Source organism: Leptinotarsa decemlineata, unplaced genomic scaffold (assembly GCF_025532065.1).
Source record: "Leptinotarsa decemlineata unplaced genomic scaffold, Ldec_3_MD MMD2_P_RNA_scaffold_5, whole genome shotgun sequence".
NCBI lineage: Eukaryota > Metazoa > Arthropoda > Insecta > Coleoptera > Chrysomelidae > Leptinotarsa > Leptinotarsa decemlineata.
This window is the reverse complement of record NW_027412532.1, coordinates 1,191,242-1,207,305: the sequence shown is the minus strand read 5'-3', so window position 1 is coordinate 1,207,305 and position 16,064 is coordinate 1,191,242. Positions and strand designations below refer to the sequence as shown.

General features: G+C 40.0%; 1 protein-coding gene and 1 pseudogene across 1 annotated transcript in view; one reads left to right on the top strand and one right to left on the bottom strand.

Moving 5' to 3' along the window:
• LOC111517113 (max dimerization protein 1) overlaps positions 1-16,064 on the top strand; it is a 471,041-nt gene that overhangs the window by 260,976 nt on the left and 194,001 nt on the right. The window lies entirely within an intron of this gene.
• On the bottom strand, positions 10,279-11,581 carry LOC111503219 (protein HBS1-like; annotated as a pseudogene).

Sequence of the window (16,064 nt, the reverse complement as noted above, 5' to 3'; positions counted from 1 at the left end):
CCAAGGAGCTCCTGAGAAAACCCAGAACAGCTTATCCAAGAGGAAAACTCCAACTATCAGGTAACTTTGAAGCTCTCGTATCGAAATTAATTACAATTAAAATTACAGTCCACTGATAACGCCATTTATTTACTTTCGCTATATCACTTGTATTTCTTAACGTACAGTATCAACAGTTGCTGGTGTGTGTACATTTTTCTGGTTCGAAGCAGTGTTTCAAAGCTTGGCAGCTAATGATTGTGCCAAGACTTCTGTATCTGTTGACTAGGGAAGGTGAGTGTAAACCCACCCAATCGTCCATCCTGTCGTTTCCAGGAAGGTCCACAGTTTACTAGGAGACATCTTCTTCATATTGGCAGGTGTAGGCCAAGACTCGACGAACACACACTCTCTTTGGCAACCTTTAGGTGTCTCACGGTGGCCTCCGCGAAGGTTTTTGAAGGTGCAGCGAAATGACTGTCGTCGCGCGGCTTCTTCCACCTTCTTGGGGTTTCCTCCGTGGAGGTGCACAAGCAAGGGAGCTTCCATGCAGGGATAGCCGGTTCTTTGCCTTTATTCAAGGTGGTGCTCTTGGCGCCCCTTGCTGTTGGAGGTGGAGTGGGGGAGGAAGAGAGTGCACTTATAGTTGCTGCCACTTCTGTCTCCTTTGCTCTCTTTCTCCTTTTGGCCTCGGCGCCGCAAATGCGCTTACGCATCGGCCTTTGTATCACCAGGTGATCTATTTCCAGCCAAGCGATAGATTAAAATTTGTTCACTGTCAGTCTTTAATCATAGCTCACTGACTGATTAGAAAGCTTTTCTTTCTTATTCAGAGGCATCGGGCACATTTCGGTTATGCAGTTGGTTAGTACCACTTAATGATCAATTTGGATAGAATTAATTATTACATCGCAACATAATTAAAATAAATATTATCTTAGTGTTTATTTATACAGGTTTCAACGGAAAAGAAAAACTCTTCATTCCCCGTACAATGGATTCTTTAAACTCTTTCTAGGATGTAATCTTTGCGTTTTATTACTATAATTGCTTCTGAAAGGATATATGGTTTCGCAAAGTTGAACATTCCTCAGTTAAAAAAAGATAAAATTGAAAAAAATTACCGCTAAAAGTTAATGATTCTTCAGCTGCGTGTTTTACTTCCACACTATGATTTATTATAGATTTTTTTTTCAGGTAAGCAATGGCTCCACACCACTGAGGCAAGTCGTGAAATAGTGGTGAGTCTATGAACGATAATCTGTTATATTTTCAAGCACATAAGTATAAAAATGTAATAGAATAGTATCTTGTCGAATACTATATAGATTTGAAAAGGGAGATTAATTTTTTTAGGAAGAAGGGTTTTAGCTTACTGCTTCTTCATCTTCATACAAACAAAACTGTAGGAATTCTCCAAAGAAAGTAATCAATTCCAAAATGAACAGTAAGATATGTAGATCATGCAAAGAAGTATTGAGATGAGGACGTAAAAAGCTATAACCTTACTTTTCCACAAATGAATGACTCCAAATAATATAATTCAATTCAAAAAACATTCCTTTGGCTGGGATTGAGCCAAATAAGCTAATGAATGTCGTTACGCAATGTCATCGATGACATGAGCAGATTCAACTCTTGAAGTCGTGATTTCATAGATGAATTGAGTCCTTCATCTTGTGATACGAGAAATCGGTTATAGAGAGACGATAGAAAATCAAAAACACAATAACAGGAAATTACCACAGAAGAAGCTTGGCTGCCTGCACTGAACTGCACTTGCCAAAAAGGGTTATTCAATTCAACCAATAGAGACAAAGCCACTATCACCAACAACGGAGTGGAACCGGAGTTCCAAACCTGAACAGTAGTATCTACTGTAGTGACAGTACAGGATTCGATAAAGTCAACGAAGACCATTTTTGCCTGGTCCAGATCGGCGAAGGTTCTACCGGTGAGAAAATCACCAACGTGCATGAATAGATGGTAGTCAGTTGGCGAAAGGTCCGGTAAGTATGGTGGATGAGGCAGAACTCCGACACCCAATTCGTTCAATTTTCGGTCAGTGATATGTGAAGAAGGATCTAAGTCCTCTGTTGACCAGTGCTAGCTGCGGCTCACGCAATTTCCTGTACATTTCTTCGGTTCACTCAGAATATGACTCTGCTGTGATGTTTGGCCCAGTTGTAGAAAATTATAGGAATCACACCCGCTGCCGACCACCATTGTCTTAGGGAAGTGTTCAACCACTGTCCCTAACGTCTCCTGTTGTCGTAGAGGATCCACTTTTAAACACTTGTGGCAATCTGATCCGAAAAAGGGGGGTCAGAGGCTCTGTATCATAAATTAGGTTGGGTGTTTCACAAGGTTCCGCTCGGAGGTCCGAAAATGACTACAATGAAGCGCCATAAGAAAAAGCATGAGATTTTGGGCCAGAATCTGTATAGTACCTTTACTATGTGGTCACATGGATCTACACTGCATGGGGAACGAAAGTTCTACAACCAAGCGCCATCTAAAAATTATATCGAATACACCGACTGGCTTGTTTGAACATCACAGGAGCCATGAGAACAACACCAACCGCGGCAATGGAATTAATCACTGGTCTAACCCCTCTGGACCTGTACGTTAAGGAGGTTGCGATTGTGCTCGGCTGGTGTGAACCTCGAAGTAGGAATGGGTCAATTGAGGCTGAGCTCATTGCGCAACCTCTGCTGCAGGCAACCAGGGATGCAATTGAACCCAGGTTTGTGTTTAATAAACACTACATAGTACAGATAAAACAGAACATAGAGTCAGATGCGACAAATGCAATACGCACACATACAGACGGCTCAAAACCAAAGAAGGCTCAGGATGTGGAGTGCACTCCAGATCACTTAGCCTAAGGATTAAGTGGAGAATGGGAAAAAATATCAGCAGCGTGGTTCAAACAGAACTGGCTGGTATCTCAATCGTCACAAAAGAAATAACCAGGAAAGGAATTTCTGGCGAAAACATAATAATCTGCACTGATAACAGACAAGCCCTATTAGCCTTGAACAGACAACGTGTTACCTCAGGGCTAGTACTAGAGTGCTACCAAGATTTAACCAAAGCGTCGGTAGATAATAACGTTATCATAAGGCGGATTAAAGGGCACGACATGAGTAGAGGTAATCGCATTGCCGACTCTTTAGCCAAGGAAGCGGCTGGACTGAGAATTTTAGGACCCAGTGGCATCTATGGCCTGGTAACTTCGACAATTGCGGAACTAGCCAAATGTTACAACCATGCTCAATTTCTAAAGAGATGGGATGAAATCAAAGGATGTTATCTTGCCAGGATCACCCTGGGCGTCCCTGAGGAGCTGGCGCCGAAGAAATATCTGGTGATGACCAGCAAAAATACACGCTCAACAGTAGGATTTCTGACTGGCCACTGTCAACTTAGGAAACACCTCATTAGTATGGGGCTAGTGGACACACCTTTATGCAGGATGTGTGAACAGGAAGATGAGACTGTCAGACATGTCCTATGCGAGTGTTCGGAGTTATCGGCAATAGGAAAGTGTGCGAGTGACTACACCTGCCGATATGAAGGAGATGTCTCCCCCAGTGACCTTGTCCACCTTCCTGGAAGAAACAGGATGGACCATGACCTAGGAGTACAACTCTTTGGGAGAATGTACATTGAGTCACATGTGGCCTAAGTGCTGTGAGCTTACACAGATACAGATGGTAATAAGCTGAAAAAAGGCAAAAAATTGAAAGTCGAAAAAAAAATGCAGCACATGTATAGAGTTAGTGTATATAATTCTCTATCGATCGGTATACACCACAACACAGTGTGATGAATATGCATTGACATAAGGAATTCAAAAGTATTCGATATTAAAACCGACAAAACTTTTGAAAAAACCTAATAGATGTTCCCTCTAAAACGAAAAATGTTATCAATGAAGGGTGATCAACAGTGATAATGCATTTTGAGTGAGTTGAAATTCAAATTAATATGATTTCCCTCTAGGTCAATGAAACGAGTCATATTCGTGAACGTACTACACAGGTAACGATTATTCGGAAATGATGCTTTCAGAAATTCCTTTTCACCTCTACCACTGGACATGCAACAAAGACCAGTTTGTAGATAACCGATGCTTCTATCATTCAATAATCACGTTCGTGCGCTGTACAAAACCCCATGATGAATTCATTGAAGAATTTAGTAGAAATAGGCGCTTGACATGATAAAGGCCCATAATTGATCCAATCTAATTACGTTCAGTTTATGGTTGCATTATTTAACACCGTCAAATTCCGAAAGGTATGAATTTGTAACATTGAGTTACATCTGATCAATACTCCAACAAGCGAAATATTAGTGAAATACCTCTACAAAATAGATATTTAGTTTTACTGGTTCTGGTATTCAATGTGGAATATATTGAAATGATCTTTATTGACTTTTTCATGATAAAAAATGTTCCCAGTCGTAGAACTAGTCAATACAATTATAAAATTATACATAAATACAACCACACTTGATGAACAAGTCAAGCAGATTTTGAAGGTTAGGTTAGGTCCAATGTGAGTGGTTCTAATCGACCCTCCACCGCTACCCGCAAGGGTTTATTGTGGCTCACACCTATTCACACTCGACTAAGTATACCCAGCTTCTTAACGAAGCCATTTAGTTTGTATGGTGAGTGGTCTTTCAGGTCAGAGGGTAAAAGTTTGGCTCCGTCGAACACTAAAAACCTGATTCGGTACCTTGCGGGCAGGTACAAAGTATATGCTCTGCTATTTCATCATTTTCCAAACCTTTGCAAGGAAGTCAGCAGCCTGATGAGTAGCCTGATGCAGAGTAGATGAATAAAAAATTGTGCGCTTCTCAAAAAAATAATCAATGCTGTAGAAGGCCTTGGGATCAGAAAGTTCTCAAATTTGTTTTCACTTTTTCGGCAGACATTGCTCAAAAATACTCTGATACACTCAACTTCCATTTCATTTCGTAACGCCCACGTCAAGCATGTCAGATAACATTAACACGAAGTCTTTGAACACAATATTTATTCTAATCACATAACGAACACTAATAAACAACACGTGTGGACTCCAAGAATGCTTAGCTGTGACTATTCTCATTCAACCGATCCAGGGGTACTCGTCATCTCCTACATTCGGCCATCCTGCAAAAGGTCTGTCCTCTGACCTTATTCTGACCTGATTACAAAAAAAAATATTAGAAAAGTTCAACAATGCAACGTTTATTCAATGGTGACGTTCACCAAAGGTAACGTTTACCTTCTTTACCTACAGAGCAACGTTTGCTCAATGGTGACGTTCACCAAAGGTAACTTTTACCTTTTCTACTTACAGAGCAACGTTTGTTCAATGGTGACGTTCACCAAAGGTAACGTTTACATTCTTCACTTACAGAGCAACGTTTGCTCAATGATGACGTTCACCAAAGGTAACGTTTACCTTATCAACTTACAGAGCAACGTTTGCTCAATGGTGACGTTAACCAAAGGTAACGTTTACTTTTTCTATTTGAAGACTAACGTTTGCTCAATGGTGACGTTCACCAATGATAACGTTTACCTTCTTTACTTACCGAGCAACGTTTGCTCAATGGTGACGTTAACCAAAGGTAACGTTTACTTTTTCTATTTAAAGACTAACGTTTGCTCAATGATGACGTTCACCAAAGGTAACGTTTACCTTATCTACTTACAGAGCAACGTTTGCTCAATGGTGACGTTAACCAAAGGTAACGTTTACTTTTTCTATTTAAAGACTAACGTTTGCTCAATGGTGACGTTCACCAATGATAACGTTTACCTTCTTTACTCACAGAGCAACGTTTGCTCAATGGTGACGTTCACCAAAGGTAACATTTACCTTTTCTACTTACAGAGCAACGTTTGCTCAATGGTGACGTTCACCAAAGGTAACGTTTACCTTTTCTACTTACAGAGCAACGTTTGCTCAACTCACTTTTGGTCGCCTAAGTTTTGACCAGGTTTTGTTTCATAATTAGCAGCACTCTTTAGCAAATTAGAAGATGGAACAGACTTACGGAATTGAAGTTTCATTAAACGTTCTACTCCTTCCCAACTTGCGTCATATTTGGCATTTTCGTCGAACCACTGCCATGCGTTTCCTCTCAAACTCCCCGATATCAGCCGTATTATTGAATTATCATACCAACCATATCTTGCAGCCAGATAATCAACTCTACTAAGCCATTGTTCCACCACAGAGTCATCTTGAGACTCATTAATAAACAACACTTGTGGACTCCAAGAATGCTTAGCTGTGACTGTTCTCATTCAACAGATCCAGGGTTACTCGTCATCTCCTACAAGCATTCACCAACTTACTACCCTACTCAAAAAGTTTCTTTTCAAAAATTGTCGACAATACAACAACAATTGCAATGACTTTTTCCACCAGGAAACAATACGTTGATATCGCTTTCAGTGTGGACGCCAAACGCTGCAGGCGTCTCAGGTCATTTCTGTTTTATGAGGAAGACGTGCGGTTAGGATTATGGGGAGGGGCTGGAGGGGGGTACGCCAGCGACTAACTTTCTTGCAACGTGTCCCACATACATACGTCCGATGTTTCAACCGAGAGAACATAAATAATTGCAAACAGCCCAGTATTACCATAAAATATAACGCGTATACACACGTATTCACCTCATGAGCTGCTAAACTGTCGTGGATGATAGTACGGGCAATGAACAGGTAAATTATCGAAATTTAAGATCCCCTTGATTGACATTCACTGAATCCAAAACCTCGCTGTGACGAAATTGTAGGATTTTTTGTTGGGAATCGTACGCCAGAAAGTGAGGTCTCGTTGATCCCCAGCTTGAACTTTTAAGAGTGAACGTTCGTAGAAAGGCAAGAGCTGGTTAACGGAAAATCGATTTTGAGGGATATTTTCCAACTACTAACGGATCAATCTGTCTCTAATGTCTGGAACATACTAATGTTTTATTGCGAACAATATTCTGATATTTGAAAGTTCTTCTGTAATCATCTTCTAGCATAGGTGTATGGATCTATGGGAATATTCTAGATTGTCCAAATTGGTCGACATAGTGGGATCTGTTGACTGAGGAGGACGAATAAACTAAATCACTAAATTGTCCCAAAATCAATTTCACGATGTTGCTTTAATCTACTAGTCAGGTGAATCTGATATCTCAAAATGTTATTTCAACAAGCTATATAGTAAACTATCAGGTATTGGTCCACCATCGTTATTCATAATATTATCATGTTGACTTAGGTATTTCTAAACTCCCAAAGACATCAATGAGATGCCTGTTGTTGATTTGACCAACTAATCCTGATGAACTAAAGTCTATGGAATTGTTTTGTTGCAAAACACGATGGGCGACTGCTGATTTTTCTGGCCTTTCATATTTTAGGTGTCCTAAGTGTTCCTTATATCTTATTTCAATAGATCTTTTGGTCTGATCATGATATTTTGCAACGCAGTCCTTACATTCAATTTCGTAAATTCCAAACTTTTCCGAATTCTCGACCCTCTCCATTGAATTTCTTAAGAGGCTTCGTAGCCGAATATCGCAAAAACACCATCGACATACCTCAGCCATATCCTAGGGAAATACTTTGACCTTTCTTTGGTTTCCATTTCGAATTTGCTCATGAACAGGTTAGCCAGGTAGGAGGACAAGGGTCTACCCATGGCCGTTCCTTTCTGTTGTTTATAAAAGCAACCTCCTACCTCGAAACGGTTTTGTTAGTGAGAGAAAAAAATTAATCAATTTCGTTATTATTGAAATTATTTTTCTCTAGTAATTCCCTGTGGTATTGTGAGGTTTGTGGAATTGGGACGCTAGGAAATGAAGAACTAACATCTAAAGAAACTAAAATCCCACCTTCTTGCAGAACCAATCTTTATTGCTATGTTGATATTTTGTTCTGTTCATTCAATGGTTTTTTTATTTCATTTGATGTTTTTTCGGTATATGTGAGTGTGTTGTAAAAAACATCAAATAAAATGAAAAGAATACTAAATAAACAAACCATTAAGGAGATGACCATGAAGTAGCTTTGGGTTAACGATAAATACTGTTGTAGACCAGTGTTATTTAGGTCATAGTCATCGTAGATCAAATTTTTGCCGAAAAATTTATACTGATTGGAAAAAGACCATCAGCGTAACTGAGCTTCAAGCTGTCAAGGTCTAAAAGTTGAGCATGCTTCATTATGACAAAAACAACAGATGGTCTCTTCTCAGAAATGTTTTGGAAAATATGTTCAAGCATTGGTTTTCAACCTCCAAAGCTCTAATATGCAGAGGCTGATGAAATTGATCGGGGAGAGGTTTTTGCGAAACCTTATTGAAGACGAGTTTTCAAAGCTCAACATGTCAATCAGAACATCGAAAGCGGCAGGAAAGTGAAATGAAATCTCACTGAAGTTATACGTGTTCACTTATTTTCTATTCGTTACGCTAAATATCCAATAACTGTAGAGGTACATTTCGTAGTGAAATAACTTTTGTCAACGTCTCCCGTACTAAGTCAGCCACCTCTTTATCTGCCAAACTTTCCCGTTTAATGTGCTCTGTGACCAGGGCTGCATTAGGGACTAAGTGGACTAGACAATTCACCATAATTCTCTTTCCCGAGACCGCAACTATTCCAACGTATAATTTCAGAAATCCAGGGTTCATTTATGATAACTTTGGATCCGGGTCCTACCTACGTGTAATTTCGAGGACATTTTAGAAATTCTCGGGAACGAAAACGAAACCGTAAACCTACCGTTCTAATGCTTTTAGTTCGAAATAGTTTGGGGAAGAGCCGTTGTCGTTCGAGATCTCCCAGTTTAGGGTTCGTCAGAATTTACCCAAACTCTTCACTGGAGCTATTTTCATCATATGGAGAATTTTAACGCTGTGACATCGAAATTGAAATGACAAGGAACTATGGGTAATATAAGGTAGATAGTGTCGTCTGTTCCCAATCTCCGGCACTGAATGGGCGTAAAATACCTTTAATCATAGTTACGTCTCAAAATGTACATACATAATGTGACGGAAATTTTGAATATACTAAATTCTGTCACATCGACGTCTTTAGAAATATGCAACCATGGACATGGCAAAAAATAAATTCCACTGAGTCCTGAACCTAAGGCTAGACGTCACACACATGCTCGATCTCTGAAGAGATGGGATAGAATCAAAGAATGCAGAATTGAAATTGAAATGACATCAAACTATGGGTCTCTCTACGAGTAATACGAACATAATGTCTTGTGTTCCAAATCTCCGGCATTGAATGAACGTAATATACCCTTAATCATAGTTACGTCTCAAAAAGTACATACATAATGTGACGGAAATTTTGAGTATGCTAAATTCTGTCACATCGACGTCTTTAGAAATATGCAACCATGGACATGACAAAAAATAAATTCCACTGAGCCTTGAACCTAAAGCTAGACGTCACACACATGCTCAATCTCTAAAGAGATGGAATAGAATCAAATGATGCAAAATTGAAATTGAAATGACAACCAAACCATGGGTCTCTCTACGAGTAATACGAACATTATGTATTGTGTTCCAAATCTCCGGCATTGAATGAACGTAAAATACCCTCAATCATAGTTACGTCTCAAAATGTGCCGGAAATTTTGAGTATGCTAAGTTCTGTCACATCGACGTCTTTAGAAATATGCAACCATCGACATGGCAAAAAATAAATTCCACTGAGCCTTGAACCTAAGGCCAAACGTCAAACGTCAAACCCAGGCTCAAGCTCTAAAGAGATGGAATGGAATTAAAGGATGCAAAATTGTAATTAAAATGACAACAAACTACGGGTCTCTCTAAGAGTAATACGAACATTATGTATTGTGTTCCAAATCTCCGGCATTGAATGAACGTAAAATACCCTTAATCATAGTTTCGTCTCAAAATGTACATACATAATGTGACGGAAATTTTGAGTATGCTAAATTCTGTCACATCGACGTCTACGATGACCTAGGAGGACAACTCCATATGTGGCCTGAGTGCTATGGGCCTACAATCACCCTGCCTACTCTACAAATACAGATCCCACTGTTCCCAAGATTGGAGAGACCCATAAAAGGACGGCACAACGTTTTTCGACGATTGAAGAGATAAAAACCGATTTTTTTTTCAGGCCACTTAATTTTTCTCACCATAAAATAGTTCACAATATAATTTCAGTGATGAGTCTTTATTACAGGCAACTGAAGTTCTATGAATTTTCTTCAAAATAAATAAAAAATATTTACAATATAATTTTAGTAACGAGCCCCGCTGCTATTGTTCCTCCTCCCACCCTTAACATAACCCTTCCAAGTTCTTTGTATTCACTGTTTAATTCGAGAGCAATAGGTTTTGACAATTGAAATTCTACAATAGCACTAGTATTGTTCCCTAAAAACCTGGGATGTTTCTTGAGTACCTCTCCAGTGCTTTTGTTCAACTGGGAAATCAATTTGCTCACAATCACTGGTTCAACCATCGACTGGTTGTGTAGAATTACAGAAAATCCTCTCGTAATAGGAACAGTAACATTAAGGACAACTATTCTAGCTTGAAACTTGGAAACTACTTGAACAGGATTCTGGGGGTCAAATAAAATATTTCCTACAAACGTTTTGCAGGGTAGCTGTAACTTGATCACCAGCAAAAACAACAGAATGTGGCACTTCCTCTGTGTTGAGAGACAGTAGCAAACTCTCTGTTGGGGCAAATCAACACTCTGTTATCAGCTCCTCAAAGTTCCGGTTTCTACTCTCCTAGAAACGCAAAAAAATGTACCCGTACCCTTGAATATATCATTGACCGATAATCTGAACGGTTTAGATACTGGCCTATTTAAGGTTCTAAAATTATCTATCACATCCATGAGGCAAGGCCCAGTGTACCATTCTGATAGTTTGATTTCAGTAGGTTTAGTGATAAGGTTCTCCCCAGTTAATCCACTGCAGGCTACGAAGGTTACTTCAGACTCCTTGAAAGCAACTAACCTGAGAAAAGTCGTCAACTTTTTGACGATTTCATTGAATCTATCTTGCGACCACGACACAGTATCTAGTTTGTTGATTACAACGGCCAGTTGGGTCACCCCGAGAGATCTCACGAAAAGAGCGTGTTCTCTAGTTTGTCCACCCAAGTCAAAACCAGTTTCGAATTCACCACGAGTTGCGTCGATTACCAAGAGAGCAACGTCAGCCTATCCTGCTTCCGAGATCATATTGGAGATGAAGTCTTCATGATCAGGAGCGTCCAGAAGTTACCGCTCTGTTCTCAGTTTCGAACTGAAACCTTCCCACATCCATAGTGATTTCCCTGTTGCGCTCTTCTCCAGTTTCGTCAAGAACCCAAGCATACATGAAACTGTGTTTCCCAAGTTTATCACTTTCCTGTTCGTATTTAGGCATCGTTCGTTGGTTGACCTGTCCCAACTTGCAAAGTAAATGTCCCATTAGGGTACTTTTACCAGCATCAACATGACCGACAACCACCATGTACAAATGTTCTTTGCCAGTTCCTCTTCCTTTTCTAAACATTTCTTGAGGATCAAACTTGCTTTTGTTCTCATTCTCAGATGTTTCAGAGTTAGCCGTGTAGACTGGAGTTACCCTACCAGAAGCAGGAGAAGATTCAAATCTCCCGCCACATTGTTCTGAGATGCAGAAGCGTGTGCTTTGATTAAATGGCGAGTTGCGTGACAAGAGGACGCTACGTGACAATTTGGTACACTCTGATTGGTTCGCCGCTGGGTGACAGGACACCACGTGACAATTTGGTTGACTGGATGGTCTAATGCCTTGCGAGCTGAGAAGCAACCTGGCTTGTGTGATGACGTCACCGTCTGCCGTTTGTCTCGCACAATCCGGGGATCTTCGAAATACTTCCTTTATAAATCCCTTGAGTGAAAAAATCAATCAATTGGTTGAAACAGAAATATATTTTGCAACGAAGTAGCAGTTTCATCTCCAGGTTCAAATCAGGATGTCATCATATCTTTCTCAGCCACCGTTCAAATTGTAGACAACAATTCACAAGAACGGTGTACAAAGTACTTTCAAAATTCATGAGACAAAAACGAATATTAAGAAAAACAAAGTAGAACTCAACTTAAATATTCATACCTGGTTCAGTGACTTGAAACTTCTGTTCATTTTACTATATAAACAAATTTATTTCAAACTTCCACAACGAACACTCCACTGCTAAATCATTCAGACGGAAATGGCGGGCAATTTCAGCAGTTTTCAGAATCCAATTCGAAAAACTCGCCCATTCAACGAGGAATATGGAATTCAAATAGTACTTGATTGAATCCAGTTTGTGCAATGCGATACGTAAATTATTCATAAGTCGTATGTATTCATCAAAGACGAAACGAATGCACTTCATTGTTTTCGAATGTATTCGTTTCCATATGAAATGGAAGTCTGAAAGTTTCGCAGAGGTTGATCAATAGTAACAATTTTAATTAGCACGGGTGAATGTGTTTTGCTTCTTTGAGTTCCAGTTATTCATGAAGTGGAGAATAAAATATATTCAAAAGTTGGTTTTCTGTGTATGCTATGTTGGCCTCTAGCCGGTAATAGACGGTTTCGAACTCAGTTCCAACAGGTCGTGCGCTGACCAATCAGCCACTGGATCTGTTCACCGATTATAGTCAAAATGATTTTTCATACATCTGAGTATGATCCTCTTGGTGACTTGTTTATAGTTTCAAAAGATTTGATACTTCTCAGTCCACACAACGGATTCAAAATCCCTCGGAGAGAAAGCAACTTCAGTACCATAAGAGTTCCGAAGGAGGTGAAGTGATACAATACGTCGCATATGCTGAATATTACGATAGCAAATATATAACAATCCCAGGTCTCCTCCTTCCCCACTCCACCTTCAACAGCAAGGGCACTTCCTGCGGCGGGTGCCAAGAGCTCCGCCTTGGATAAAGGCAAAGAACCGGCTGCCCCTGCAGGAAAGCTCCCTCATTTGTGCACCTGTCCACCTTCCTGGAAAGGAAGGACGATGACTTAGGAGGACAACTCCTCGGGAGTATGTGGCCTCAGTGCTGTTGTTTAAACTCACCCTCACTACCCTACAGATACAATATCAGGTGTGTCGCAGTGGACCTGATGCCGGAACTAAGATATTGGAGATTCCATTCTATCAAGCCACGATCAAACTCTCGCTTCCCGACTTCGGCCTACTTAGCCTGAGGACATCAAGGGTGCGATGTTTTGATAAGCAGAGGTCTTGAATTTGGATAAAAAAAACTTTTTTTTGTCGCAGGAGTAACATGATCCCTTCATATTCCAACTAGAAGGACAGAGGTCATCAGTGGTTGGCTCGATCTGTGTGGAACACTGTATCAAGTCCATTGGTAGCTCGGGTAGATGCCTTGAAAAGAAATGCCGGCTCTCTTGTGGACGTAGACTATGCAGAAAAAGGGATCCAAACTTCTGATTACTTTATGAGCTCCAGCAAGCAACAGCATTATATGATCTGGATACTCTAAACTCAAAAGAAGGGGCGGAGAAAGTTCCAGCTCCGAATGTTCCGCCCATAAATACGATGTTCATCCTCAGCAACGGTTGCCAGCAATACGTTGCGACCTACTCATTGGTAGACTCGTCAGCGAGGAGTATTCAGAATCGAGCTCACGAAATCATTCGGTAACTTATAACGTAACTTGGAAACCAGAGAGTTTTGCCATAGCGGCGACTAACAATATTCACGTCTGTCTTTTTATCCTCGAATAAATCATGTCAAACATGTCATATGAAGGCATCAACCTCAACCCTGGAGTTCTCCGTCAACAAAGCTACCTCTACAAGCCATCAAAACGTTATGTGCATCCAAGTGTGATGCGAACAATGAAAGGAACAACCGAATTTCGCGGGTGTTTGTAAGCCCCTCGAAATTAATTCAATTCATTTACCAGCGGCATTGTGGAACTCTGCGGTCGAGCCAGTCGGCAACGTCTTCCATACAAGAGACGCCGGCGTCTTTTATCTGGCGTCGTTTCTTGGTTTCCGACAAAAACGGAGCCTTCCTTGCACTACGACATGTTTCCGGCGAGTTAATTAAATCGAACATAATTTCGTATTTGAATGGAGCGCCTCATTGGCTTCAGTTCCGCGATGTCACCTCGAAGGGGAAAGGGTGGATGGAAAACTCACTAGTCTATGGAAAGCTGGAGAATAGACGACACGTTTTTCCAGTAACGGTAGAGGTTGGTCAAGGTTTTTGATTCATACCTTTCAAACGAGGAAGAGATGTATAGAAATCCTGGTGTTTTCACTCATTGGCTTCTGTTTTATCGAAATCTCTTCATAAACATGTTGATTGATGGAATAACAATCGTTTCCAGATGTTAATATTGATGTGCGCTCAGCGCCTCTGTGAATGGAATGCCGAAGTCCCTTAGATCTCTTTATTTCATGAAGAATCAAGTGTGCCTTAGATCGAATGTTTTCCCCAAAATATTTTACATAGAGAGGAATTCAAGTGTGTGTCTTGTTCAAACATATAGGTCCAGTTTCATAATGAAACCTGTTTGGTAATTGACCTCTCAGGTCCGATGGCGTTAATGAAACTATTAAACTCTATGAACCTGTTTCGGACCATGGTGTGAAGCAGGAACCAAGGTATGTGCTTCGTTGTTCCATCTAAAGACGTTGTTTCAAAATAGGTAGTGTATGACGATATCCACACCAGAAAGCGAATAAAAACTTCAAATCAATCTTCAAAATACTCAGTGAATCTTCATTTAACTCAAAATGCCCCAATAATTGAAGGGTTATCAACTGTTTGTTTTCTTGAAGCCCCACACCGCTATTACGAGTTTGATAACTTTGAATAATAAGTTAATAACCTTGGAACAACTCTGATAACACCCAAATCAAGTTTCCAAACAATTTATTGTTTAATACGAAAGCAACTATCAGAGTTCTCAAATTACAGAAACTTCGCCAGACACAGACTACCTTGCTTCGGAGTAAATACATTTCTGAATCTCTACAACTATTTCTCCCCGCGGGGATAATGTTCCGCATCCACTTAAAAGTGGAAAAGAAAAGTCGGATGAAATGTTTACCGGAAGTTGAAGCCAATCGGTTTTACTTTATCTTAGGTTTATTTTGTGACCCAATATTTGAAATTTTTATTGAAACGTGATGCACTTCCTTGAAATGTTTGTTTCTGTTACTTTTTAGTATATTTATGATCACACTTGATAAGCTGTCGGTTTGGAAAATACATTCTGAAAATCCATATTTAAAAAACTAATAAATAGAGTTTATTCTATGATTTTCACTATAAGGGTTTTACAAAAACTGCGACACGTGTTTCGCTATACAATAGCTTCTTCAAGCATAACTGAACTATAACATAATAATGCATAACATAGTTATGCTTGAAGAACTGCGCTGCGCTGCGCTGAACTGCGCTTTACCAAACACGTTAGCCATTTGATTCAAACGTCTTTGACCATCTTAAGGCAACTGTTTCCAAATCGGGACTTACTCACCAAACAACTCAGACTGAAATTATGTGAGGCGCTAATCATTTCGAATGTTTCATATTGCGATAGCATGTATGGCCCTGCATTACTTCAATGTGATTCCCTCCGTCTTCAACGGATCCAAAACAGTGGCATTCGAAAATACGACCACATATCAGGAGACTGCACCTCCTCACAAACCCAGAAGTCTTGAAGACTGAAATGCCACATTATTTAATGAAAAAATTGAATTCTTTCTCAAATATCAACAGCTTTTCAACTCGCAGTTTCTCATACAACGCAGCTAAAATCTACAATCTCCTGCCCAGTGAATTCAAATCCTACACGTTGAAAAACTTAAAAAAAAAAGACTGAAACCAATGAATAATTACTTGACTTTCCATCTAGTCATCCCAGAGCTGTCAAATCCACTCCTACTTCAGCACCTCCTGGTGCGAACATTAGACGAACACGCACACAAAACTGGTTGAGTGGAAAAACCGAGACAGAATGTTTTCCCTCTGGAGCTGAAAAAATCC